Source organism: Apteryx rowi, unplaced genomic scaffold, assembly GCF_003343035.1.
Source record: "Apteryx rowi isolate R43461 unplaced genomic scaffold, aptRow1 scaffold_19, whole genome shotgun sequence".
Classification (NCBI taxonomy): domain Eukaryota; kingdom Metazoa; phylum Chordata; class Aves; order Apterygiformes; family Apterygidae; genus Apteryx; species Apteryx rowi.
In genome coordinates, this window is record NW_020448196.1 from 4,532,123 (window position 1) to 4,559,324 (window position 27,202).

Below are 27,202 nucleotides of genomic sequence, written 5' to 3' on the forward strand. Positions count from 1 at the left end.
GAGATGTCCCCAATTCCACAAGCTTATGATACTCATAACCTCTAGGAGCCTGCTCTACACCTGCAAGGATTGAGCTCTCAATAAAATTATACACTGGTAATTATCAACTTGAATCCATGTACCAAATCCTTCCCACAAATACAGCTTGCCCCATTGCAAGAACAGAATACAGTGTAATTGGTCTTCGCTGTCTGAGGAGCTAAACTTTTAAAAGACTGAGCACAAACTCAAGCTTTTGTGCTCCAAAATTATTCAAATATCAAAGGACTGAGACGCAACATAATTAACTTGCAGCAGTTCAGACAGCAGAGATCAGATTAAGGTGCAAATGCGAATTTCAGCAGGTCCTGGTTAGCACTTCCAAAGCACTTAAATTATAAGGTGTAAATACTTTCCTGAGTCTGAGAATATGATGATTAAGGACACGCCAATTTGAAAATTAATTCACTAAACCATGTTCTGACTCTCAAGTTTGCTAAACCCATTAAAACGCATGAACTGATCAAGATGCCTAGGAACAAGACTGCGCAGGAGAACTGACTTTCAGGAAGAGCGAGAATCAAAGCTTCTGAAGAGCAGGAATAGCAACCTCTTCACGTGGATCAGCAGCAGGGTATTAACACCAACAACAGCTGCCACCGGAGCCAAAGGAAAATGCCAGCAGAGGCCAGCAGGACTGACTTGCCAAACACCAGTGGATTAACAGCACTCACAGGTGAGGATGCTCTCTTCTCAGGAGACACGAAGGAGGATGCCCAATCTCTGTGCTGTCAGGAGCCCGTCTCACCCCCTAACTGCAGACCACAGTCAGGAGAGCACCTCTAACGTCTGAAACCTGCCACGCAGAGAAGCAAGCAACCCTGTATTCGCAATGGGCCAAGTCTTGAGGCATTTGTATTTTGCCACAGAGGATACTTGAAACGAACTCAGTGATGATTTCAGCACAACGGGGAAAACTTCCTGACTTCCAGGAGGGATTTGCTCTCTTGCACAACACCAGTGCCTTCAATGAAATCAATTTATCACATTGTATTGAAACAACGCTCTTGGGATGATTTCACCACAAGTGAAGTACTATTTCCTTCAGTCGTTTCCAGAACCCAGAGGGCAACAGAGGACATGCAGTCTGAACGGCTTTTCATTATAACATTAGTCTGGCAATTAGGTCAACGCATTCTTTCACTAAAATATATGCTGGGATTTAAATCGGCGCATTGCTCCTGCTATAAAATACAGTGTGTTACAATTATGATATACAGCAGAAAAACAAACAGGGTTACAAGCAGTTGGCTCCTCAACAGCTATACAATGAAGACAGCCAATTTACTTATTACCTGTTTTACTTGCACTATTCAACTGCTTTCACCCACCAATATACAAGGCTGCACTCATACCAGATCTGTTACTGAAAACAGCTGGATTCTAGTTTGGGGGTTTATTTCTCACTTACAGTGCTTCTGTAGGAGGAGGGAGATGTTCAAACTCAGGCCCCTCTTCTCCACTGCAGCCGAGTTACCCAGACCCCACGCGCCTGCCCCGCGCAGACACCACCGGCCGATGGGCCAGCACCCACGGGGCCCAGCTGCTCCCCTGCAAGCCCAGGACGGGACAGGGGACCGCCTGGCACCTCCCCTCCTCTTCATCACACCCAGGGACGAGGCCTCGAGGACCACAGGGGACCAGCAACACAAGCGGTGCTAGCGAAGGTTGGAGAAAGCCTGCGTGCAGGCTGGGAATCCAGCAGCAAAGCGGTTTTGGCAGCACAGCAAGCCCCGATTCCTGCCCTGGTCAAGCCCAGCTTGACAAACTCCACCCAGCAAAACTGTTCCAGTTGTGCTCTGCAACTGCACGGGCTGAGGGGCCTGATGAGGTTTCCTTTCCTCCACCCCCAAATTACTTTTCTGAAGCCAAGTCAAGTCTTGTTTTCCCAGAAACACAGAGGCCAGTGGCCCAAGTCTTTTCTCATTTCAAGCTGCCTGGAAACCCCTTCAGCCACAGCCCCCCCTTCTCCTTCCTCTCTCAAGCTGCCGCCAAGCTGCTCTCGCCTTGACGCGTGGACTTGCAGCAGGAAAACAACCGCGTACTGAAGAGATGCTGCCAAGTCGCATTAACGCTGGGAGCCGCGTTACAGCTAACTCGGGCAGGACAGAGGAAGCCCCCTCTGCCTGTCCCAGCCACCCACCCCCATTGCCTGGTCCCCCTCCACGTGGACAGTCTCACCCTGAACCTCTCTTGCATCAGCCCAACTGCAGCGGTCAGGGAGGCTGCGTGCTCCCCGCACGCCGCCCATCCGCGCTCGGGGCATGGGAAACAGCCAGTTCCCATCACTGCGCCGTGGGGCAAAAGGCAACGATGACACAGTTCACACCAAAGTTTTTCCACCGACTTCTCAGCAACTTGCAGTCAATTTGGTTCTTTTCCCAACAACCCCAAGCCAAGTATTTCACACCAAGAGAGGCCTTGGGATCTATCTGAACACCCACCCCGCAGGTCCCCGCTTTCTGGGCCACCTTGGCTGCGATCCAGAGAGATGCCGAGCAAGCACAGCTCACCACGGGATGGTCCCGGGCTGCAGATGCTCTGTAGCCCTCAGCAGCACCAACGCTCACATTTGAAAGCTGTTTGGCTGAGATATTAGAGCCAGAAAGAGCACGAACCTGACCCTCCTTCACCTTCTGCAGTACTCACTGGAGAGCAATTGGGAGGAACTGAACAGTCAAGCCCCAGTGAATCCCCCAAAAGCAGCAGTTTCCTTTCTCAGACTCTATGCCCAAAGCAGAGAAAGCCATGAAGCAAAGCTGGTGGCATGGGTCCCCCAGGGCCCTGGAAGCAGGAGGGCAGCACCGGTGGCCGGGCTGAAGGAGCGCCAGGCACGAGGACAGCTCTTCCCCAGCAAAAGCTGCAGCAGAGCAGATGGCACCACTTCCACCCTGTTTTCCTACAGCCAGTTCACGCTCCGAGGGCTGTTCAAAGCATCGTCAAGCTCCCCCTGAAAGTTTCAGGGGTGATAAAAATCAGAAATAAACCCAGGCACATGCATGCATTCAAAAAACCTGCATTTGCAAACCCAGTGTGAGAGCTCGGGTGCAGGCCACGGTTGTTCTCCCAGGCTGTTGGGCAGCCACAGGGCATCCCTCCGGATTTCAGAAACACGATATTCCACATCTGTCTTAAAAAAAAGAAGGAAAAAAAAACCCCAAACCAGCAGGAAACAGAGGTCCCCTGAGGGCTCCGAAATCAATCAGGGCACCTCAGCAGCCCAAGCCAGCATCTCTAGACACAGCTCTGCAGCTCCTCCACAGAAAACCAGGCTTGACAGAAAGGCAGCAAACCTGCCCAAGCCTCGTCTGCCTCCATCCCACCAGGATCGCAGCAGCGTGAGGCACTGAGGGGATTTAGGCATGGATTTCCCCACGCAGAGGCAGAGCCGCTCCAAGCCACACTTCCAACCCAGCCCAACCAGCACACAGCAGCCAGGTGCTCCTGGGCTTCACCAGCAATCCTTCACCAACAGCAAGCATTTGGGTTTCCCCCACAAAACCAGAGCAACGTGGGACCCAAGTAAGGTTTGTGATGGAGCTTAAAAAGTGGCTTTTTGTTTTTTTATGGCATTACAGAAAAATCTATGCGTGCCATATGTATAATCTGCAAGTCCATAAATCAAAGCATGGCAGGATTCCCAGGAGCAGGCTAGACCACCGCCTTGCAGCAGCACCGTCTGCATGCAAGGTTAGAATTACACTGTTTCGCTAATCTGAGGAGAACAGACCCACTGTCTAGCGCAGTCTGTATCGGGTGTCTGCAGCTCCGCAGAAAACCTTGGAGCTCCAGCATCCTGCAAGCTGGTTTCACTCCCTCCAGAGGATCGCGTAAGCTTCATCCTCCACCGCATTTTCCAGAATTTTTAGCACTTCTGTCCTAGCTTAGCTCCTTTGGTAACACCTGCTCTGGAAACGCTTGGCACCACTGCACTGAACTTCTGTATTACGTGTGCAAGTGCTTGGAGCCAAGTTCTCCCTCACCCTGGGACACAGCACCACATCAGGCTTTGCTCGACGCCACGATGTCAGCACAACTCAATCACGGTGCAAACAACCGGCCGATGGCTATGCCTGCCCCATAGCCACGCCTGCTAGGTTAGACACAGAACCCGCTTTCCTTCGGAAAGGGTGTCCCCTTTGCAAAGCAAGTGCCTTAAGGCCATGTCCTCCACGGCTTTAACTTCCGATTCCTATTCCACCCCCACGTTTCTTTCTCCTCCTCACCTTTTCTGCTGCCACATGCTCCCCCGTGGCAGATATTTGTTACTGTGCATGTTGAAAGGATGAAGCCAAAGGTTTAATGCTCTGTCATTTATTACTGCCTGATGGAAACACACAGGTAAGGTGACAGAAGGATCAGGAATGGATCGTGGAGACCTCTCCACAGACCTCTTTTAGGTTAGCCCCTTGTTTGCAACCTCACGGTGCATTGCAAGAGCTTTCTATAGAAACACAGGCTGTTGTGTAGCACTGAAGGGATTCACCGCTCCCCCCTTCCCTTTAGCTGGTAAAGGAGAAGGGAGGACACAGCATCAGGGCTACACACATGCCCACATCACGGGAGCTCGTTTCATACCGGCTCCTGAATAACGCATGTCTCCAGAAGATCTCAGCTCCTGCACAGAGACATCTTCATTAAACAGCGAAAGCAAACCACGGAACAAAAGCAGCCTGCGCCAAGAACCGCACGCGCTTTGGGAGCCCAGGCAGCAGCGACAGCGAGGACGAGACGATGACAAGACAGCTCCTTACCTTAATGTGCAAGGGCAGTGGGCTGTGGAAGCTGGTGATACGCAGGAAAGGCACCACTTCCATATGGATTTTGTGTGCTGGAGAAGCCTGCCTGTTTTAATCCAGGGCATTGTGGAGTGGCTGCATTTGCACTGCACAAACAGCCTCTGCAAGAGCCTTTCAGGAGCAGTTACATCCTCCACAACACACAGCTTTACTGCTAATTTCTTCTTTTTTTTTAATTCCAATCACATGTTATGAGCTGTTACTTTTCTCTCCTGTATGTGTGTGTGTATATATATTTACGTCTCCTCTCTGCGAGCCGCACTAGCCTCAGGCAACCAGCTCTGGGAGAGAGCTGACAGCCTTGACAGATGACTCAGTTCTCGTTTGGAGCCAGGTCTGTGCAGCATCTCTTTCCTCCCTTCCCAATGCTGCCGTTACAGCGGCTGCCCCGTCTCCGGACAGGTGGGTCTGCCCCTGCGCACGGGGGCGAGGGGCCACCGGGCAGGCTGGGTTCCTCCTGCCTAAGCAAACCTAGAAGGACGCCCTGAAACTGCACCGACTGCAGCCTCCTCCAGAGTGCTTCGGTTCTCCGGTCACCCTTCGTCCTCATGGCACCGCGTGCTTTTGGCTCGAGGGCAGGAGAGCCCAGGCTGCTGGACCGGGGGCAGAGCATGCACACGCGCATCCGGACCCCCTGCTCGAGGCCGCCACCTCGCAGCCCCCGGGCATGGGCCACGGGCTCACCTCGCCGCTGCCTCTCTCGCACCGCGCTCTGCAAAATGCTCCGGCTCAGCAGCACAACCAACAGCAGATCCCTGCCAAAAACCACGGGTGCCAGAGAACCATTTATTGAAGGAAACGTACGCTTTGCAACATGATTTTTTGCTTTCTTCCAGAACAGCAGAGAAAAACATGGGTATTTTCAAGTATCTCAGTTCAATGTTAACTCTTTATAGGTACCTGGTTGTGCTTTCAATGTCCCATACCGAATGAGATCTCCCTGCAGCGCCCGTGGTATTTGCTGGCACGCTCTCTCCCTTTACCTGCCAAGTAGCACATATAAGGTAACACAAGGGTCTACCTTTCTGCCGGGCCTTTTCCCCGGAAAGCACCTAGCCACGGACTGCAACCAGCCGGCTATTCACGTACTCACTGCTTCCTGTGCCAGAGCACTGGTGGAAGCGACTGACACATGAGCCGGTCCAGGGCTGCAGCCTCGAAATCCTGCGCGCGTGGCGGCAAGCTCGTCTGTTTTAGCATTTAGATCCCTGCAGGGACTCGGATATTCAGCAGAAATCACAGGCCAGGAAATGCCTTGAGGCACACGCGGAGGCTCACGAAACCAAGGCGTTCGTCTGCGTTTAGGCAGCGAAGTCCCCCCTCGCTTGCCATGACATGTTGGCCCGTGGGCTTCCTAACCAAGCTACTCCCCTCCGAAATCAGGGGGGCTCGTTTGTCAGAAGGGAAAGAGAAACGCAGGCTGCTTATGCTGCTAGATATTTTCATTTTGGTCACTGGTGGTTTATGTTCCTGCCTTCGTGCTGCAGAGAGCTCAGCCAGCGAACGAGTCCGATCTGACGGCCTCCGTTTTGCAGCAGGGTACAGTCCCACTGCTGTTTTCTCAGTGCAGGTCTCTGCAGAAGACAACTGCTAAAGAAGAGCTGTTTTCTGGTGCATTATCAGCTGCGACACAATAGCTAGGCGAGCTTTACAGGAGCACAGGAGCGATGGGACCTTCCCCAAAGCGCTGGCAGCCAAAGGCTTCCTGCCTGGGCCAGGGAGGGAGAAGTCGGATGGGCATTTCCCCCCCTCCATCTTTCACTATGGAGAGGACAACCACTCAGCCAGGGCACCAGAACAAGGGAATTCAGTTCTTACACATGACCTTCGGACACAGCCAGCAACACGGCGGTAGAGCTCTCTGAGCACGTGGGGACTGCGCCTGGCACCCACCCCCCGGGAGGGAAAAGGCGGGGGGATATACGGCGACAGACACACAGACGTTTTGTTGGGACTGCTGGACACAGTCAGACCCTGTGCTTCTCTCTGGCCATCTAACTCCAGAAATAGTTTAGGCTGGAGTCAACCCTCAGTCCTCTCCCAATCCCGGCCTCAACAGCAGCCGTGGCAAAGCAGCTGCTGCTACGCTGTGGCATCAGCGGGCAAAACCCGGGATTTAATTCACCACCTGGCAGCTTCCTTCCCAAGAGCCCTCCTCTCCCTCCCGCATTGAGCGGAACGACTGCAGCACGGTGCAACCCAAGTGCAGCAACTGCACCGTACAGGTCTCCAAAACACGAAACCAACTCCCCGCGAAGGTCTCCCCTTCGCTTCACAGTTTCCCCCCAATTCACCGCTAACCTCACCGCGACGTGGGTAAGGCAGCGCTGGGGGAAAGCCGGGAGACCCAGCACGGCCACCCGCGCTCTCCTTCGCCCTCAGGCCATACGACTTCTCCCCCTTGAGAGCAGGGGCAGCGCTTCCCAGAACGGCTGCAACAAAACACTGACACTTACCCGGGGCTCTGAAACCCTGAACGGACGCGGCCCTTGCCGGATCCGCTGTCTGGCGCAGCGGCGCGGGGCCCCGAGGCAGCACTGTAATGCAAACCATGACTAACAGTAATTAAGAGGGAGCCCTGGAGAGATGAACGTTAATCGGTGCTTCCCAGCCCTCCCCTGGCACGAGCAGGCGCTCCGCAGACGGAGGAAGGACACGGAGCTGCGCGTGACGGACCACCGCAGCTTTGCAGCGGGGACCAGAGGAGACGTTCGCCCCGGAGCTAATTTGCACTCGAGCAGCTCCATGCCGGAGAGCACGGGAAATTGTAGCGGCTTGCTCCAGAGCGCCCGAGAAGTCACCGCCGCGGCCGAACCGGCACGCCACGCTGAAGCCACCCTCGTGGCCGTGCCTGCCGGGCAGCGGACGCAGGCCAGCAGTCCGCACGACCGCAGGGGCCTGGAGGAAGCCACGGGAACAATAACCTTGCAGAGCAGTTTGGCACAGCAAACCCCTCCGCTTCACCTGCGAACAGTCCCAGATCAGCGCAGCTCTTAAAATCGACGTGTGGAGGAGCTGCCCTGAGCGCACGGGGACCTCTTGGCCATCCCAGCTGCGTGCAGGAGCCTCCTCTCGGGAAGGCAACGACACTATCTGAGCTGCCACAAGCCCCGCGAGCCCGCTGGCCGGTCCCTCTGCACCGGGTTTGCTGCAAGCCCGCAGCCAAAGCGGTCCCGTGGCACCCGGCCGCGGCAGAGCGAGGCGGCCAGGCAAGCGACTCGCCACGGGTCTCCCCCCGGCCCCGCCACGAGCTCCACCAGCCCCCAGGACGGGGGCTCGGGGGCATGAGGCTTCCCTCGCACCCGAGCCCCAACGCGGGAGGCAAACGGAGCCGGATGCTCGGGTGGGCGGGAAGCCAGCGCCGCCGCTCAGCACGACATGCACTCCGAGCCGCTTCCCGGGAGCATGGCTGAGCCTCGCCGCAGCTTGGAGCAAACAGCACATACGTCGGCTGATGGGGCCAGGTCTGATCCCTGCATTTTTAAAAGGAGCTTCCAAGACAAAACATCTGCTCTTGGGTGGAGCCAGGGCTCAGCACGAAATGGCTGCTACGCTGAGTTATGTTACACACACTGGTATGAACATAAGCGCTTTCCCCCATTTTTAATCAATTTTCTTAAGCTTTCTCCTGCAGCACCTGAAGCTAAAATGTCCCAGACTCCTACAGAAGAGCCACAAAACCAACCCGGCTGCTGCAGAGGATGCGAATGCAAAGGTAAGAGAACATGGATGCAGACAAGGCAAGGAGGTATTTGCAATTCCTTCAGGTTCAGCAGCCGCACAGAGCTCCCGACTCACAACAGGAGATTAAGCTTCCGCAAAAATATCATTTGTAATCTCAGAGTTGGAGAGGAAAGGCCTGTGGTTCCAGCGCCTGTCATCTTTGGGCAAAATCCTCTCGGTGAAGGAAAACAGGGAATAGCAAAAAGATTTAAGCTATTTATTTCTACTCTGAAGGTGGTGATCGGATAGTAGCGCTGTCTTTAAATAATTCTTTCAGGGTTTGTGTTACTGCTCTGAATCCAGGGTGCCACAGAGGGCTCTGCTTATTGCTTCCACCGAAATAAGGAAGAACTACTGGCTTTCGAGGATCTGCCGCAGCAAATGCTTGCTCCCTCTTTCCCAGGTTTTCACGGGACTGTGATGAGTATGTGATGAGGCACTTGCAGGACCAGGCCGTTACACTGGGTATTGGGGTACGGCCACCCAGCCCGAGGGCTCCCGGCCAGCACCTCAAAGGCTCAGCCCCAGGAAGAGCCCGCGTCTGCCCCTCTGCTTGGCGCGAGCAGCGGTCACCGCTATTGCCAGGCCTCTCCCCGCCCTGGCTTTTCGGCCTGGGAGATGTCAGTTAAGCACAGGGTTGCAATGCAACGTGCTTATTTAACATTGCCCCTGAAACTGCATTGTAATGATAATTTTTCACTTCCTTCCCCAGCCAGTTGCATAACTTTGCTGCGCGTTGTTCAAGGAGCTGCCGCGCTCCCCGCCGGGGCGGCTGCACGGCCGCGCGCCCGAGCCCGGCGTGCCCAGGTCCCTTCCCGCTTCTGAGCACTGGGTGCTAACGCTGGCCGGGGGTTATTTTCCTCATTGTAGGTTTTTGTTTGTTTGTTTTTATACATTCTTCTGACTTACTCCATTAAACAACAGATAGATGTGACTTAAAATGCAAGTAGCCTTCCAACAGGATTAAGTCTCCTTTCTTCAGCTTTCAGCAGGGAAAAGAATCCCATTTATACAAGTTGAATCTAAGCCAGTTAGCAAATCAGATCTGTCAACTAAGATTTAATTAAAAGTACCTTAAAGGACAGAAAACCTCAGTCAATGGAAAGCTTTCCCACTAGCACTATATAAATAGTCTAGGCCCAGAGCTCCACAGCCCCACTTTGCGGTCAGGCTCCGCGGCCCGAAAGCCCAGAGGCAGGAGGTATTTTTGTTTCACAGCTGCGGCATGGGTTTTAGTTTTTCTTTTTGTACCAGGGAAGTGGCTTTGACTTCTGGAAGCGGGGCTGGCGGATCAAAGCGAGACACAGGGCAGGTCTGGGGCCGGGGTGGGGGACGGACACAAGGTATACACTCAGGCAGCAATTTTGAGATAAGTTTGCTCTTAGAGCAAAACAGCATCAAGGGTTAATTAAATAAAGTGCATCCCTCCACTTCAGGAAACTTGCTGCCGCCAGCTTCTTGCAGCAGAAAACCTGGCAGAGTTCAAACCTGCTTCTAGAGCAAGGCTGAATGCAAGTTCGGGCATCACCTAAAGTGCGAATGCACAAAACAGACAGCAGAAAACTAACTACACCACGGGGGAAAAAAAAAATAGTGAGTTTAGGTTCTCTGGTGACTGAAGGTCAGATGTGCTGGAGAGGAGGCAAGACAGCACAGAGCGAAAACCCGGACCTGCCGGCCAGCGAGCAGACGCGTGGCTGCAAGCAAGTGAGAAGCACGGGAGGAGCTGGGGAGCTGCAAGCTGCACAGGGAGCCCAGGGCCGGGACAAGGCAGGGTCCCCTTGGACCCCTCGAGGTGGCAGAGGGCCGCGCCGGGGCTGCTGGAGGGCTGGAGAAACAGCAAGGTCGTCCGGGACACTCGTCACCGACCTGGAGGAGGGGAGTGCAAACCAAGCTGTGCAGCCTGTTCCCATCTCTTCCCCCGGGTGTTTCCATCTCCCATTACCTCCCGAGTCTCTGCTGTCATCACCAGTGTGGTCACGGTTCAGCTGTGGACAGCAGGAGAAGGATGACCACGGAGAAATTTTTAAATAAAACAATCAGTTTCTCAGCTCTTAAAGGGTTTTCATTCTTTGATGCAAGAGGCGCTGCTCCCTAATTCCCTTTGAAAATCAAAGGGAACAGATCCCTAGTTAGCTGCATCCACCAGGACAGCAGAAACTCATTACACACAAGATGACTCGTTCATGGCACAAGCCGGCACCGGGCAGCACAGCTGTGACAGGACCTGGCCCAGCAGGAGCCAGGCTGGAGGTGCTCGGCAGAGGCAGCCAAGCTGCAGCTCCTGGCGCCAGCACCCAACCGTGACCCAGGGGGAAGAGGCTCCTCGGTGCTGCCATGGACCCCGAGGACACAAAAACCTCCTCTGCCCACAAGCCTATCCCAGCCAGGTTCCCACCAATCTCCAGATTTTAGGAACCCTTTCCAGACTGGCACCCTTCTCCCTTGTTGGCCATGAGCTCTTTCAGATACCTTCCCAGGAGAGAAGGTATCTAGGGGCTAATGCAAGAGCAGCTAGCAAGAGGCACCAAGTTCCCTTTTCATCCATTTGGCATGAATCCCTTGTACCACGGGAAATATTTCAGGATAAAGACTCCAGGGGGACAGCTCTCGCCCCGAGGGGTGAGACATGCCGAGCAGGATGTCGGCCCTACCTTAAGTACAAACCAGCTAAGCCAGAACAGGGGAGGGGGAAAAAAAAAAACCACCCACGGTTTCTCATACTAATTTGTCTTACACACAAACACAAGCCAAATCAGCTCCCAAGAGAACAATTGTTTGTATTGCAGCAGCACCTAGAGGTCAGACGTAAGATGAAGATCACACCATGCTAGGCGCTGCCCTGGGATGAGATAAACCCCCTCCCCGAAACGCACACCGGCCGGTTAACAGCAGAGGCCGGAAGGAGAAGGGAAGGAGAGCTGCTCTCCCCAATCCCACAAGGTGGGATGCAGAAGAATTAAATGAAATGCCCAAGGTCCTGGGGAAACCTGTGATGAAGCCAGAAACTGAGTCCCAGGCCAAAGCTCAAACAGCAAGGGTCCCCTCGCCCGCCACGGCAGTGGCCAAGTGTTCTGCTTGGCTTGCTTTGGGGATGACCACATTCTGCACAAATGTTGAAACTACGAGCAAGTTATTCAAAATGTCCCAAAACAGATGTCAACAAAACCAATACTGCATGCTAAGCTATCATATAATTTTTGCTTAGGCCACCTATTACGCAGCACAGCTATTTTAGAAGTGTTTGTCCTCTTTTTTTCACATCCTTCTGCCTAAAGGAGGCTGATGGCATAGGCCTACAGAAGAAAGATTTCAATTTTTAAGAAACCTCTAAAATATTCTCAAGTGTAATAATCAAGCAGCTTCAAGTACAACCTATATGAGTAAAGAGAGGCAAAAATGGGTCATCCCCAGCTTCCTGGTGGCACAAACCACCATATTTTCCCCTGTGATGCTTCAGTCAGCCCACACTTTGCCAAGCTGCTTGTCCAGGACAGACAGCATTCAATCACACCTCTCATAATGCTGCCATTTTCAGCACGAATATCCTTACCTGGAGAAAAGGAGGGAAGAGTTCTGGCAATTTGGAACATCGGAATAGGGGGATAGTGGGAAAACCTGCCAGGAAGTCAAGGACACAAACAGCAGGTAAAACAGCCTGCAAACTCAAACCGATTCAACCCCTGCAAGCACCGTATTTTCTACGGAGGTCCTGCTTACACAACAGCTTTCACCTGCATCGGCTCCGTGTGTTTTTATAAGGCAGAGACATGCAAGTAGCTGCTTCCCATTTACCCACGCAGCCCTCCCATGGGAATCGGCACCCAGGCAGCCACGCGAGCACCCGGCGAAGCCTCGCTCCCCGCTGACGTGTGCGCCACCGGCGCGGCTGCGGAGTGGCCTTGGGCGCGTTGCAGCGCGGCTGCAGCAGCCTGGACAACCTCCGCGTAGCTTAACCAGCCGCACGCTCAGCCAGCTGCTCGGATGAGCTGCCGAGCCTCTCCCGAGCCACGTAGCTGCAGCACAGCAACCAAGTCGACTAGTGTAAAGCTATTTCCAGAGTCTGCGAGAGCTGCCATCACAGTAGATCAGAGGTATTTTTGGAAATTCAAAGGATTCCCATCACCTGAGTCTCTTCCCATCGCTACAGAAGAAGTAATCAGGCTCTTCCTCCAGCATCCTCCCGCAAGCCACCAGCTCCCCTACCTTTGGGCTCACAGGAGCTGCAGACACAAAGCCCTTTGTCACCAAGCTGCCGCACAAATCCAGCCCTAGGTAATACAGAGCCAGTAGTTATCAGCAGAAGGCTTATACGCTCGGCTCTTTCGGTGCGATTCCTCATGAACAACAAGAACTAGATCTGCTGGTGATGCTAATTTTCATCTCTGCAGGTAGGCAGATAGAAAATATTTATCTTCTTTCTAAGAGGTGGTATTTAATTGCATCTTAATAGAAAGTAATACTGCCACACACATGACATCCTTTTTCTCTTGAATAAGGAAAGCACAACACTGCTTTCCGCATAATATAAAGTCCATTCTTTTTAAGTTTTGCAAGTTTGCTTTACCAGTACTAGTATCTGGAAAACGATCAGACTGTTTCATGGGGAGCCATTGCACTAAATCAGTGTGAGCCATTCCAGAGGGCAGACCACCCCAACGACGAATACACTGCTATACATAACATTTCCTCCTATCTTGTCTTGCTAATACAGGTTTATCCTGTCTTGACCCACGTGCTCAATTACGTCCTCTCTCGCTGCCTTCTGCGCAAGGCGGCCAACAATTCTTGCATCTCAGTCTGCCATTGAAGGATAAAAAAGTTGCCTTCTCTAGAAAAATCCATGGTGCTCCGAGAGAGCACTGTAATTACCTGACACTCATTCAGGTCAGGTACCCGCTATAGTGACATTAATGAGCAAGACAGAGACAGTTTATGCCACAGTCAGAAGTTAGTAAACATTAGAAAAGCCAACTGGTCCATTGAAAATATGTAGCACTGCCAGGGAAGACAAAGAAAGGAAAGAGAAACAGAGGCCCAGGAGGGAGGCCAAGGGACAGAAGGAACAAGATGTGCTCGCAGATGAGTTTTCATGGCCAATTTATGCACTTCTGGTCTGATTGACGCGTTATCTAACATCCTTTCCATGTGGGATCGGTCAGATCTGTGATGTCAAAGCAGCACTGCGATGCTCTTCCCGGAACATGCCCATACCTCGCTCCCAGGCTTAGAGATCTCCAGAGCCTCCTTTTAAAAGCAAAGGGCCAAATCCAGTGGAGGTCTGTGGACCCTGGTGGGCTCGCCCCCAGCGCGAGCTTGCTGCACACACGCCCGCAGGAACCATGGCCCAGGGCAATCGTTTGATGGACTTGGTGCCGGCCAGCCAGGTCAGACTGCCAGCATGTAAGTGAGAGAGGCCGTGCTGCACAGCAGCAGCAAAGAGCGCGGCACCTGCTGCACACGAGCATTGCACAGGTCCTGCAGCCCACATGCTACCAAACCAAAGTCCTCAGATGTTACACACAGCTGAGTTGGAAGTATTTAAATTAGTACCAGATCAAAAACCCCATGGAAAGAAAAATCATATACAGAGCTCCGCCTGCCAGCACAGGCTCGTGTGATACTTGCTCAGCTCGAGTTTGTGGATGCAGTCACAGAGCTTGACCTTTCCAACAAGCTCTGCCAGAGAGCCCAAGCTCAACACCAGGCACTGGCAAACGTGGACGGGCCAGTCCTGGAGACAGCGGCAACTGCTCAAACACCTCCAAAGCCCTGTACTTCCAACCTGTCTGCCCCGGACTAATGATTGTGCCACACCAAAAGCAATGAAATAAATGGCATCAGCAAGGTTAGTAAGAGCCGACAAAGAGCTGCATAAAAACTTTTGCAAAAACGCATACTACATACTGTTGCTATAGCAGAGTTGCTCCTGACTTGGGTGTCTGTAAAATAAAAGGGTTTAGCAAAGTCAGCACCCAGATCGTCTGCTGGCAGCTTAACAGCAGCACAGATGCCTCTGTTGAGGGTGGGCTGGATATAGGGAAATACCAAGGGATGCAGTGAAGTGAGCAGACGCTTTCACTTCACTGCCTCTTTGAGACACACTTCCTTCCGCTCCATCGTCTTCCTTGAGGTAATTTATCTCCCCTCCCTCCCCAGCTAAGAGGTCCGGGGCTGCCTGCCCGCCCAGCAAGCCACACGGCTCCTTTCTGCAGTCCTAACACCTCAGCTACTGCAGTGAGCCACACCAAGGAAGACCTTTGATTTCACTGCTGGTCATTACAGGCTTCACCACCTGAAGGGTCAGAAGTGCCTGAGCTTCCGCCAGCATCCCAGCCAGGCCTGCTGCCTGGGCTTGACAGGCAGCTACTTCAAGCTGGAGGTTTCTACATGGGGCTACAAGTGAAGTTCAGAAAGAAACTAAGTTACAGCCCCAGGGAACAGTGCAGTAAAGACAGGGAGGCTCCATTTTCACGTACTTTCGAGGCCTGCAGAGCAAGTCTGAAAAACACGGCGGGGAATTTTAGCAGCACGCTCCCTCCCAGTCTCAGCCACAGGAGAGACGCTGGACATTTACCCTTTCCCTTCTATCCTGCCTTCGCTTAGCAGCTGTTAGCAGGGTTCACTGTGCTGCATGTGCACATGCTAGAGGTATGAAGCCCCCACCAGGATTTCTTTTATAAAAAGGACCAAAGTTTATTTCCCAGAAAGTTTTCAAGGAAAAGAAAAAAGAAAAAAAAAGGATTAAACCTGCCCAACAGCCAGTGCATTTCTCTGCAGCTCTACCAGGGCAGGCAGGCCAATGGTTTTAACTGGGTGTTCTCTCTTCGTTTTCCCAGGAGTTGCTACACAATGTGACAAAAACAAGAAACACCTGCTGTCCTAATGAACCAATACTCATTAAAACTAGACAACCCACTAGCTGCTGTTCAGATATTATTGCAAAGCACGCAGACAGAGTTGATGAGAAGCTACTGTACTGCAGACAGTTCAAATGTCCCCCTCCCCCTTTACTCCAGAGACTGCATTGCCCCCACGTCTGACTACTAGAAGAAAAATAAAATGCAGTGAGGACAAGCAGTGTGACTAACACCACTCCAAGAAACGCTGTAAGGCCTCAGCTTGACTCCACTTCACCAGACTTTCTTTTTTAAAAGCAGGAGCAAGAGAACAGGCAAGACAGCCTGAAGCTCCTGTACCTGGTGTTCATGAAAATCTCCAGCCTTCTATGAATTTGTGCAGCGCCCGATTTTAAAGCCGAGACTCGAAGTCTCTGCAGTGCGACCAAGAGCCTCCCATGCAAACGCCCAGCGCAGCCCCGGTGTCGGCAGCAGCCTCCCGAACGGCAGCAGCCGGGGGCTCCAGGCCGGGGCCGAGGAAAAGCACAGTTTCCCTCTCAGCAGCCTCAGCACCCTGCACGGCGGCGGGGGGGGGGGGGAAGCTGCACCGGGGCGCACCCCCCTCCCCGGGGGGGACCCTTTCGCCCCGCTCCCCCGGGGGGCTGCTCCTCCCTCTGCCCTCCGCAGCGCGACCGGGGCCGGGCCCCGCTCGCCCCCCCCGGTTCGCCCCCCCGGCTCGTCCCCGTCCCCCCCCCGCTCACCTCGAGTAGAGCCGGCGGGCGGCGCAGCGCGGGCTCTCGGCGCCGGGCGGACGCGCCATGGGCGGCAGCCCGGCACCGGGCACCGGGCGATGGCAGCGGCGAGGAAGTGATGCGCCGAGCAAAGAAACTCGCGGGCAGGCCCCTCCCCGCCGGCTGATGTCAGCCCGCGGCGGGCAGCGGCCCTGCCTCCTCCTCCTCCTCCTCCTCCCCGCCCGGTCCGGCCCGCGGTGCTCGGCGCTGCCGGTGCGCGGCCCCAGCCCGGCCCCGCCGCGGCGGACGGTGGCACCGGGCCGGTCCCCTACACACGCGGCGAGGCGCTGACACCGCGCTGCACGCTAGCACAAGGAGGGTAGCCCAGCATCGCTGCTTTCTGACCCCCCTACCGGGGGAATGAAACCTCTGCTTTGGCTTCCTGAAGCCCTTTTGTCCCGGGAAGTAAGTGCCTACACCTGGAGGCAGGTGGGATGAGCGGCCGAGAGCAGGTCCTCGCGCAGCTGCTCCCATTGCATGAGTCAGAGGGTGATGCCCTCCTGGGGCTTCTGCACCAGGTGAGGCTCGTTGGCACCGTGCACTGTCGGCCAGGCCCCAGGTTTGAAGAGCCAAGAGTAAGGAGCCAGGCTCTTTGGGGGTGAGGAGTCTGCTAGGAGAGAGGATGTGTCACACTGGCCCACAGCAGCTTTCTTTTCGTGGTAAGTGTGTCATATTGAAACCTGGGGACTTTGCTGCTTGTGGTTAATCAGGTATCTAGAGATGGAGGCAGGTCATCTTCAAACATTGCACCCAGCTCCTCCTGTTTTCCTAGGCCTGCAATGCTGCTATAAAGGTTAGTGGGCTGGTCACTCAGCCTGGCTCTAAATTAGCACTGCTTATCCAGCAGCACCAAACTGAACACCGTTATCCTCCCAGACACCCCAGAGAAGTGCAAGCATAAATTACGGCTTTCAGCAGATTCCAGCAGCTCGCTCTCCATTCACGTCAGCCCCGGGAACCTGTGGTCAGAGGGACCCAAGAGCTGTGCCCTGCTTATTAGAGCATTTCCCTCTGGGGACCTGCACAAAAGCCCCTCTCAAGAGCAAGCAGAGATGCTGCTCAGTGAAAAGCATCATCAATAACACCCCAGTAGCTAACCACAAAAGCCTCTCTCCCGAGAGCTAATTGATTGGGCATTTAAATCCAAAACAAAACCCATAAACAAGCCCATATCCATGTCCTTGCTTCAGTTCTCAATTTGCTCAATTCTCTAGCTAAACTAGAGCAGCAAAAGCTGAGACCACCATGCTGAGAGCTGCCTCCTAGCCAAGGAGGCGCACCAGTGGCCTGGACACGCTCCATCCCGCTCAACAGAAAGGGAGCCCCCTCCGTCCCCCCAAACAGCCAGCTGAGATAGCCGTGCTGGGGGGACGGTGGGCAAGCCCACAGGCCAGGCAGCGATACCATGCTGCTCACTAGCTAGTTTTCACCCAGGCTTGTGGTTTCACTGAGAGCAACAAACATCCTGGCACAAACAGCTGTTTGTGAATGTGTGGAAACGACTCGCTGTTCAGCCCTAAGAGAGTTTGGTAGATCTATAGAGTGTGTTTGCCCTCCCTTCTTCCCTCCCAAGCTCTCTTCAAGATGAGAATGCTACTGCAAAAAATGAAAACCAGCTGCTGTTGCCTCTGGCTATGGCCCTTCCTTAACCGCAGGAGACAGAGGGTGCTTTGCTGCACCAGGCCCGCAGCACTTGGTCGGCATTTAATGAATGTGGGCAGATGGAGTAATTGCCTTTTAGAGAAACAATGCTGGAGAGGGGAGCAAAAGAAAGGAGGGTGGAGGCCAGCTTCCAGTTTGGGCTCAGGCCAGGATAAATGGTATTGCACAGAGCTCTGAGCAAATGGGTCACCCACACGCTAATGCCACAGGAACTGGTGGGTCAAATTCCCTGGCCTGGGTTGCGCAGGAGGTCAGACTAAGATGAGCATAATGGTCCCCTTTGGCCTTAAAATTCATGAATTTGCAATGGATAATTTATCATCTGACAAACTCAGCTTCTTTTTCTTCTTGTAGAAGTGGCAAACAGGTCACAATAGATTTGAATTCATTAGATGAAATAATTCAATTACTTTGCTGTGGGTTGGGTTTGGTTAGCCCTACATATTCATGCCAAGAAGCTCCCTGCAAGTACTTGGACTTTAGCCACAACTCAGATCTGTTGCTCAGCTGCAATGAAACGGGCAAATTACATGACAGCAAAGAGAAAGAAACCCCAACACCTTAAAAATGTCACTAATCCAACTGCTGAATTGTGTCCACATTGCATCATGCAGTGGAAAGCACATGGAGCAATTAGAGAGACTCCAGATGAATGTGTCAGACATGACCTATGGGGAGAAAGGTATGAGAAATCGATTTGTTCAGTTTAGGTAAGATCAAGAGGAAATGGAGTATTAATCTTTAAATATGAAAAGGGCTGCTGCGCCGAGCAGCGAAGAGAAGGGAATGGATCGCAAGGAAGGGGGTCGGGTACAAAACAGGGGGGCGAGGCTGCATCGCGGGTGACACAGAGTGCCTGTAGATAGTCCAACATTACTGACAAGTAGAATTGACAAGTAGCATCTCCAATGGCTTTTTGCTCCTTACATCTTAAGGCACCACTAATTCCAAGAAAAGAGCAAGGCCTGTCAAATTACTTGCATCATCTTGTTCTTCCCAGTTACTGAATGTCTCTAATCCGAACATGGACTAGATATAACTTTGCTTCATTGATAAACACAGGCAGGATCACAGCACTAAGCAATGGTATTGCAGGATTCTTAGAATTTCTTAAGCAGTTTTTAATGTTTCTTTTAAAAATTGATATCCAAAGCTATCACAACACAATACAAAAGAGCTCCACCGCCTTGATGTCTTCATTGTCCAGACTTTAAGGAGTTGGGCGTTCCGTCCAAGCACTGAGGTCTCTCTTAATTAGCATGGAGTCTTTTGTGCGGCTCCTGAAATGGATTGCTGCTGGCCTCTGCTGGGGTTTATGTGCAAGAAGAGCAATGTAATTCAGACTTCAGATGCTGGCAGACCCGAGCTGAAGTCACTGTCGAGCTGGCACTGTAGCTGACAACTGTTACTAGCAATAGCTGCAGTTAAACACCGTCACCTTAAACTGCCTTCTTTCTGTCTGTCTGTCCATCCCACTGGCAGATTCTGACAGCACCTTGCTATGGTCCAGCTTTCTGGAAAAAGTTTGCTGTATTTTTTGCTAAATTCCTTTAAAAGCAGCCTGCAAGGAAAAGCAGGCTATGTTCTGTGTTTCTGGGGATGTAGACCAGGCTATCTTCTCTTGTACCTTTTTGAGCACAGCTTCCTATGACAGAAGGCCCAGGTGATCTCAGCGTGTAGGCAGGTGCATCCAGTCTCACAGGCAGTATTTTAAGTCATAACTCACTTGGAACAAGTTTGACAGAAAGGCAGCAATTTTGAAGATAGAGGGTCCCTATGAGCTTCTTGGAAAAAATATTAGGATAGATGGAGGAGAGAGACCTATTCTTGTCCCAGCCGAGAGAAGGGGCAGCGATAACTCCAGTGTTATTACGTGGCTGAAGATGCGCGAGGGCAGGCAGCAGAAGGGGGCTTGCTTTAGAGCTCACACTTAACTAAGAGTCCAATCACAGGAGACAAATCCACAGGAAAGCAGGCTTTCATCAGCAGCACTCGCAAAAAGATTACGAAACCATTAGCAAGGCTGAAGGTTGACCGCTATCAGACTGGAGAAGGAAAGAGAGACTGTAAACGGTGTACTAATGCATGTACAGACAAAATAAATAAACCAGAATGGTGCAGGGATAATAATAATTTCCCTGTCCCCTCCCTTCACATTTTAGGCAACTCGGTGATCTTAGGCTATAAACAGAATAGTACCAATTTAAATAAGCCAACCTAAAAAGAATCACACAGTGAAACTAGGGAAACTTTGACCTGGCTTATATAAGGTGGTTTTACAGCTGTGAATTTAAATGGAGATAAAGAGGTCTGTGAGGAAGTTTGCACCTTTTTTTATACCAAATTACTTCAGTGGATGTAACTTCCTTATGTGACCGGGCTTATAAATGCTACTTCAAGTTTCAGGAAGTGCACAGAGTACTCTTGGTAGTACACATAGATGCAAATTTATAATTAGCAAAATACCTTTGGGAGCAAGAGTAGTAGCTTAAAGTGAGTAGATGTGAGTAAGCAAGCAAAAAATGTGTATCAAAAGCAGTTTTGTGGTAAGGGAGAAAACCAAAGGGTCAAAAAGTTGTAGGAAGAGACAGGATAAGCCATGCTAGTGCACACAAGCTCTTTTGTACCAGACACGCTCTAATATGCATGTTCTGCATTGCTGTTTATATTTTAATATTAAATACAGGGTAAGAAAACCACAGATGTCAACAGACCATGACATAATGAACAAGTGAGTTTTCTTGTTCCGAGCACAGACCTAATATCTACATCACCTCTGCTCTCCCGCACCAGGCTGGGCCATCAGGCAGGTCATTTGACCTTTCAGTCTTTGATTAGGTCACTCGATGGTGAGGGCAGTCCAGCCGCTTCTGATTTCCCAGGCGCCCCCACGGTTCCTCAACACGGGGCCAGCACAAGTGCTCACCCGGCCACACCAAACCGAATCAGAGAACTGATCCAGGTGAAGAACAACCCAGCAAACCAACTCTCCGCGTGCAGGGAGTATTTTTCACCTGGACTGGTTTCCTTCCCAGTTTATTGGGCAAGTGTCTGCACAGATGCAGGCACACGACCAGGAGCAGGGGACTGGGAGGGAGGGGACGATGGGCAGCGTAGCCTTGGCCAGGGCTGCTGTCTTGTGAAACATCACCCTTGGTGATGCCATATGCTGGATTGTAAAATGGAGATAACAACACAACAAATTTTTACCTATCCCTCCTGGGGAAGGAGTGAGAATTAGTGTCTGAAGATCTTAAATGTATTAGTGAGCTGTGAGCAAAGTTGTTTGAATAAGCCTGAAACCAGTGTGAAGACGGCTGAGAGAGGTATTAGACTTCTTAAAGAAAAAGAGAAGAAAAGAAATGCCCCGGGGGGGTGTGAGGGCTGGTGTGCAAGTCAGGGCCACACACAGTCTGTCTGAACCAGGAACATTTGCTTTGGCTTTGGGATTTTCATAAAATTTAATTACATGAGCTGCAACAACAGCCTGCTCAGAACAGTCCAGGGCCGTGCAGGGAACTCCTGAGGGGACACGGGTGGGTTTCAGCAGGAATGTTTAGCCATTCCTGTTATTTAAAAAAACATATTAAGAGGAATCGGGTTCAATGTCTTTCTTTGGGGAACAGAACCCTGCCTTAATCTGGAAGATCTAACGGGTCTAAGTAAAACTGCTGTGCTGCAGAGCTTTGCTCAGGACCTTGAAAGGACTGAGAGTTTTCAAGGGCTTCTGCAATCCTTCCTTCTGCTGGACCTGGTCCTAGGGCAAAAACTCCTCTGCTTGAAGAGTGGGATTCGGTGAGGAAACATTATTTCCTCTCCAAATAGAAGCAGAAGAGATTATTACGACTTGCAGATAACCTGTAATAGAGTCACAGCCGGCAATATTATTCATACGTGAAATACGGAGGATCATCTGAGAGTGAAGAGCTGCTTTGCTGACCATGAAAAAAAGCTTTTAAAAAGCACCTGGAGCCCAGAGGCCCAGGAAAAGCTCTGAGGAACGAGCTTCTCTGAATAATTCAGCAGTGTGCGGTGCAGCAGGCTGCGAGCCTGGAGGAGCGACACTGCAGAGCGAAGACACCCGCTGTGGGGCTCGTGCTCGCGTGCAGAGCTGTGCTGCCCACGCTGCCCGGTGGTGCGGCAGCTAAGATACCTGTTGGGCAGGAAAGCCAGCGGCAAAGCCCTTCCCAGAGCCTGGAAGGCAGCGTGGCAGGTGGGCTCTTAACTTGCTTTCTCCACACCAGGGCCAGCCCCTCGTGCCCACCCCTCTCTCCTCCTGATATGGCATGAAAACGCACATCAAGAGCTTAGCGCTTTTCTTGTATGGTTGGCTGTATGCAGCAGTTCAAGATTTGGCCTTGCCAGCTTTGTACATATTTATACATCCCGTGCCTCTGATCTCCCTCAATTTCCTTTTCATTAATAGTCCTCTCAGTCTCAGAAGAGGCAGAACTCATCCGCTTCCGACGGCTTTCAGGCTGGACGGAAAATGCTTCATTAAATAAGTAGCAAGAGACCCTTAAAATTCTCTTGCCCTCAAGACCGTAGCTTGTTTGATGCAATGGAGAGGATAGAGAAAGACAGGAGACTTGTTTCTTCCTCCCATTCCCACCCACACCGAGGAGGGACAGTTTCTTTTTCCCTGTCCAGAAGCTCCAGTCTGCCCTGGCCGAGAGACTGGCGCATCCTGACGGGAACCTGAGGCGGGTTCCCACCATGCTGCTCGCTGAGCTCTGGTTTCATGGTCATCTCCTATGGTCTGGCGTTGGCCTGCTTGCTCAACGGGGAGTTTCTAGGCAAGGCGCGGAGGGGCTGTCCTAACTTCCCTGTGCTAATCTCATGTATGGCTTGCGTGCAAAAAGCCAGCGCCTCCTCTTCAGCATCAATGTTTCTCTTTACCTGAGAGCAAAATCTCTCTGTACAGAGCACCTAGGAAGGCACCTGGACTCGGGAAGTTTCAAGCATAGGCAACGGGTGCGTGTTGCAGCATCGGCCTGCTCCCGCGCGCCAGCCGCCTCCTCGGCTCTGCCCTGGCTTCCTTCTCTGGGTGCAGCTTGCAGAGGCGAGGGGCTGCTCCAAGCCAGCCCGCCTGGCACCGCGGCCTCAGCGCTGCTCTGCCCAGCGCGGGGTGCTCAGGGTCTCTGCGGACGCGCTCGCCCTCCTGCTTTCCTGCAATCACCCCCAGCTGCCTTGCAGTCAGCGCTTCAGCTCCCGAGCTTCCCAAGCTTCCTGAGAGCCGGGCTGACTAATGGGCCTGGAGGGAAGGTTGGAGCAGGCTGCAGCATCCAAGATGAATGATGTTTGACAGCCGGCCAGGGGTGGATGCGAACAGCCATGGCACTGTTAATTGCCTCTCACACATGCCTGCAGGTCTCCCAGTGATGTTCTCAGCCAGCTGGACATGCTTGAGCAACACACAGATTTCTACCTCCTTTTCATCTCTTGGTAAATTCCCACCGCTGCTTGGGGGCATCTGCTCCATGGAGCCCCGTGCAGGAGCATTTGACAGCCTGCGAGGTGGCTGCTTCAAAAGGACTTCCGAGGACTTGCACCAGACCGCCATCGAGGTGATGGGACTCTCTCTCGTGGCTCGTTCGTGCACTGGCTTTTTTCAGGGCTTGGAAGACCTGAATGGCGGCAACAGGAGGCTTTTCTTGGAGGCGTTTTATCAAAGCTTTAATGCTCAGTCAAATACCCCAGAGTTCATGGTCACGATCAGCTCATATTTGCCATGATGGCAAAATCTTTCTTTTACCAACTTCAGATTCCAAAAGTCAACATCCAAGTAACCAATTTCTCCTACTGAAAGTCTGGAAAAACCTCCTGTTATCATTAACTAAAATAACAAGTAATCTTTTACTATACTTGAAGACCTAGGGGAAAAATGTGCATTTTTGTGAGAGGTTTTCTTTCCTTTTTAAATCGTGCCAGTTGGTAATAACGTTAATTACAAGCAAGCGTGTTTGGGTTTGTTTTAAAACAGACTGTCAATATTTATGCTTTAATCATGTTGCTTAGCTGAGGTTCTTAAAGTGCTTTCCAAACACTCAGCATGTAACAGACAGGGTGTTTTTAACTCGCCAAAAATTGAGACTCGGAAGCGGAAGGAGCAGAAGGAGATGGCTAAAGTAACTGTGTCGCCAGCGGCACGGTGAGGTCACGGAGGCTTCTGCGGCGGAGACAGGCTGTGCAGCCCCTTGCAGTCCCCAAATCAGCGTTTTGTGACAGGAAGCACATTCTGCTTTCAGCCAGCGCTGCAGTCTAACCACACAGCCCCACGTCTACACACATCCATTTCTTAATCAGCAATGAAAGCAAATGCAAAGCTGTCACCATTTACAGCCCGATTCTGCTGAGTGTTTATGGCAGGATGCACAGTGTTTGTTTGCTGGTTTGTTTTCCCCTGCATTTCATTGCAGGCAAGTCTGTACTTATTCTAATAGACTATTAGGATAGCAGTAAACAGCATTTTCCAGAAGTAATGATTTGTATTTTAGGCCAGATAACTGGCACATAGCACGCTCCTTGAACCCCTAATGCTGAGTTTTAAACAAATCGCAGAACACCAGGGAAGTTTCCAAGGCCTGAAAAGAAGCTAGTAGTGAACTGAAATGTTTTAGAAAAGTAACTGGGGTGACCCAAGTAACTTTAGCTTCATTAGTCTGATACTGATGCCATGTTAATACAGGAGACAATCAAAGGACCATGCAATGTCAGTCCATTGCTCCAGAACACTGCTCATCAAACAAGCAGTCTTTCTTTCGAGGAGATTATAAATTCAGTTAGTAAACGTAATTCTGCTGACATAACAAACTTCTGCAAAGCAGTTGATTTAATCTCGCATGACATTCTGTTAAAAATAGTACTTACCAAAATCAATGTAGCTTATATTAAATGGATGGAAAATTGGGTAACATGCATCTAAAAGTCATTATCTGTTGGGGGAATTTCTTGTGTGTCCTACAGGGTTTACTCTTGGTACAGTGTTACTCGACATCTTTACCACTGATCTGGAGAGTGAGTATAAAGTCATTACTGGTAAAGTTTGTGGAAAATATGAAATTTAGAGGAACAGTAGCAAATAGTGGGTGAGCTGAAATTACTTTGTTTGGTAGGGTGGGACTCTAGGGAGCTGCATGCGCTCTAGCACAGCCGAATATCACCACATCTCCGGTTCAGATCACATGGACCCGATGAAACTCCACATGCTGAAAAGCAGTGGCAGTGAAACGGCTATATGGGTACCGGGAGATAGCAAGCTAAGTGCAAGACCACAAAGCAGTGCTGCAGCAAAAAACATAGATATCCTCGCATGGCTAAGCAGGGCACCCTCACATGGAACATGGAAATGGTATTATTTCTGCGTCCTGTAACTGGGAGAACATTCCTGGTGTTTTCATGTCGGCTGGTGCCCCCACTTGAAAAGCTCAAAAAGGTTTAGCAAAGAGCTGCAAGACTGATGCAAAATTTGGAAAACCAAGAAGCTCATTTGATTTAGCTTTCTTAGAAATGTTTAAGATGTGGCTTAATGATAGGTGACAGTTACTTTTACAGACAAGAAAATTCATGGTAATAGAAAGTGGCACAATGAAACCCTGTATCCAGAACTTACCGCCAGACAAATTCAGACTAGAAATAAGATGTGATGTTTAAGTGCAGGTAATTAAACATTGCAACAACTAACTTAAGAACCGAGTGCTCCGTTACTTGATATCTGAAAGAATGGTGCTTAAAGAATATGCTGCAGCTCAAACGGAAGTTCTCAGTTTGATGCAAAATTCATCGAGTGAGAGTGTCTACTCTGTGTTATGTCAGAACTCTAATTAGACAATCTGGCTCTGACATCTGTAAGGCCACTCTTCTTATTTTACCTATTGATTAGTTCTATCTATTGTTATTTGATATTTTTTCTGGGTTGGTAAATGTCAGCATTATGGTTGATGTGGCACTCGTGTTTTTATTGTAATATGTACTGAAATATCGATCACACTAAGTGATTAGCAGCCTGTATTGCCTAAGGGAGAAAACAAATGTTAGCATTTGCTCAAGTTGTCTGCTGAGATCAAACATTTGTCTCCTTTGCTGACCGCAGCCTGAAGGCTGCCTGAAGGCTGCGTTAGCCTCCTGGAAAGAACATAGTCCTGATTCTGAAGGAAAGGTCTGGGAGCGGCAAAGCACGGTGTTAGTCTGCATTTACAATCCCATCCCCTAACTTTCCCTGGAAAAGCAAAGGGAGCTGAGGTAGTGGCTTGGCTCCTCAGAACAGTGCGTCTACCTTCCGATTGCTGCTTTTGACTTTCACTGGAGAGCTGCTAAATGGTGCTGTCGTAGAAACATAAAAGTGGCATCTGGGAACCTTTCCACTCCTGGCTACGCTCAGGACAGCACACTTGTATGTGGCTAGGTCTCTACAAACTTACTACGTTTCTACCAGACAGCATAATTAAACAAGTCCGGGTTTTCCTACCGAACTCTTGCGTATTGGTGGCACTCCTTGCTCGTAGTGGTTCAGCCTCTAAATAACCATCGCTTCCAGGTGTCCAGGATCCATTTTTTCTATCATTGAAGTCAGGCGTAACATATCCACCAATTTCACTGTAAGCAAATAGAAATTCCTCAGAGTCGGTTTCTCTACTTACATAAACTGGGATGATGCTATTTACAGTAACAGGGCTGCAACCAGTTTACATCAGCAGAGAATTTGGCTTTCAAACCTATGTTGTATTTATTTTCCATTGGAGATGGGTATGCAGCTAATATCTGTTTTCCTTTGCACTCAGCTACATATAGATTAATTTGGTCAATAATAAGACAGTTTACAGTATTATCTAGAGAGGGGGGAAAAGAGCCCAGACAAACAAGTGCCAGTCAGAGTCAGAAATGATCCTGGGTTAAATGATTGTGCTATCTGTCATCCCAGGGGATAGCAGCAATGAAACAGTGGTAGATCTGAGGGCAACCTGACTTGACAGAGCATAACAAAGCAAAAGACAGTCTCTTTTGTTAGCTGATCCTGCTGCTTCTCCACTGACAAAATTTTAGATTGGGACTGGTGGTAAAACAAACATAATCAAAGGGAAATCAGGTGGATTTATGAGCAGAGAGTCAGTGGCCCCAGGGCATGGCATGTTCTTACTAAGTGAGATATACACAGCTCCTCTACTCTGATAATCTATTGTAGTTGCCTGTGCTAGTGTCCTAATGGGGACTGAGCAGTTCAGCTCTGATACAAGACAGCTGTTGTACATCAGAGATGAGCTGTCATGGTGCATCTGTGCATAGCATAATACACTAGCTTGCCCAAGAGTTTCCACCTAGGTAATTAGATAAAGCTTCTCACTACGTCATT

At 51.1% G+C, this 27,202-nt stretch overlaps 1 protein-coding gene across 2 annotated transcripts in view; it reads right to left on the minus strand.

The window, feature by feature from the left end:
* GPSM1 (G protein signaling modulator 1) overlaps positions 1–26,344 on the minus strand; it is an 89,914-nt gene extending 63,570 nt beyond the window's left edge. Inside the window, exon 1 of one of the 2 annotated variants that reach the window (XM_026062334.1) lies at positions 26,321–26,344. The gene's annotated coding sequence lies outside the window, so the exon portion shown is untranslated. Of the gene's footprint in view, positions 1–16,161; positions 16,199–26,320 lie in introns of those variants that run through there. The other variant, XM_026062336.1, reaches the window with a different exon arrangement.
* Positions 26,345–27,202: the final 858 nt, after the last annotated feature.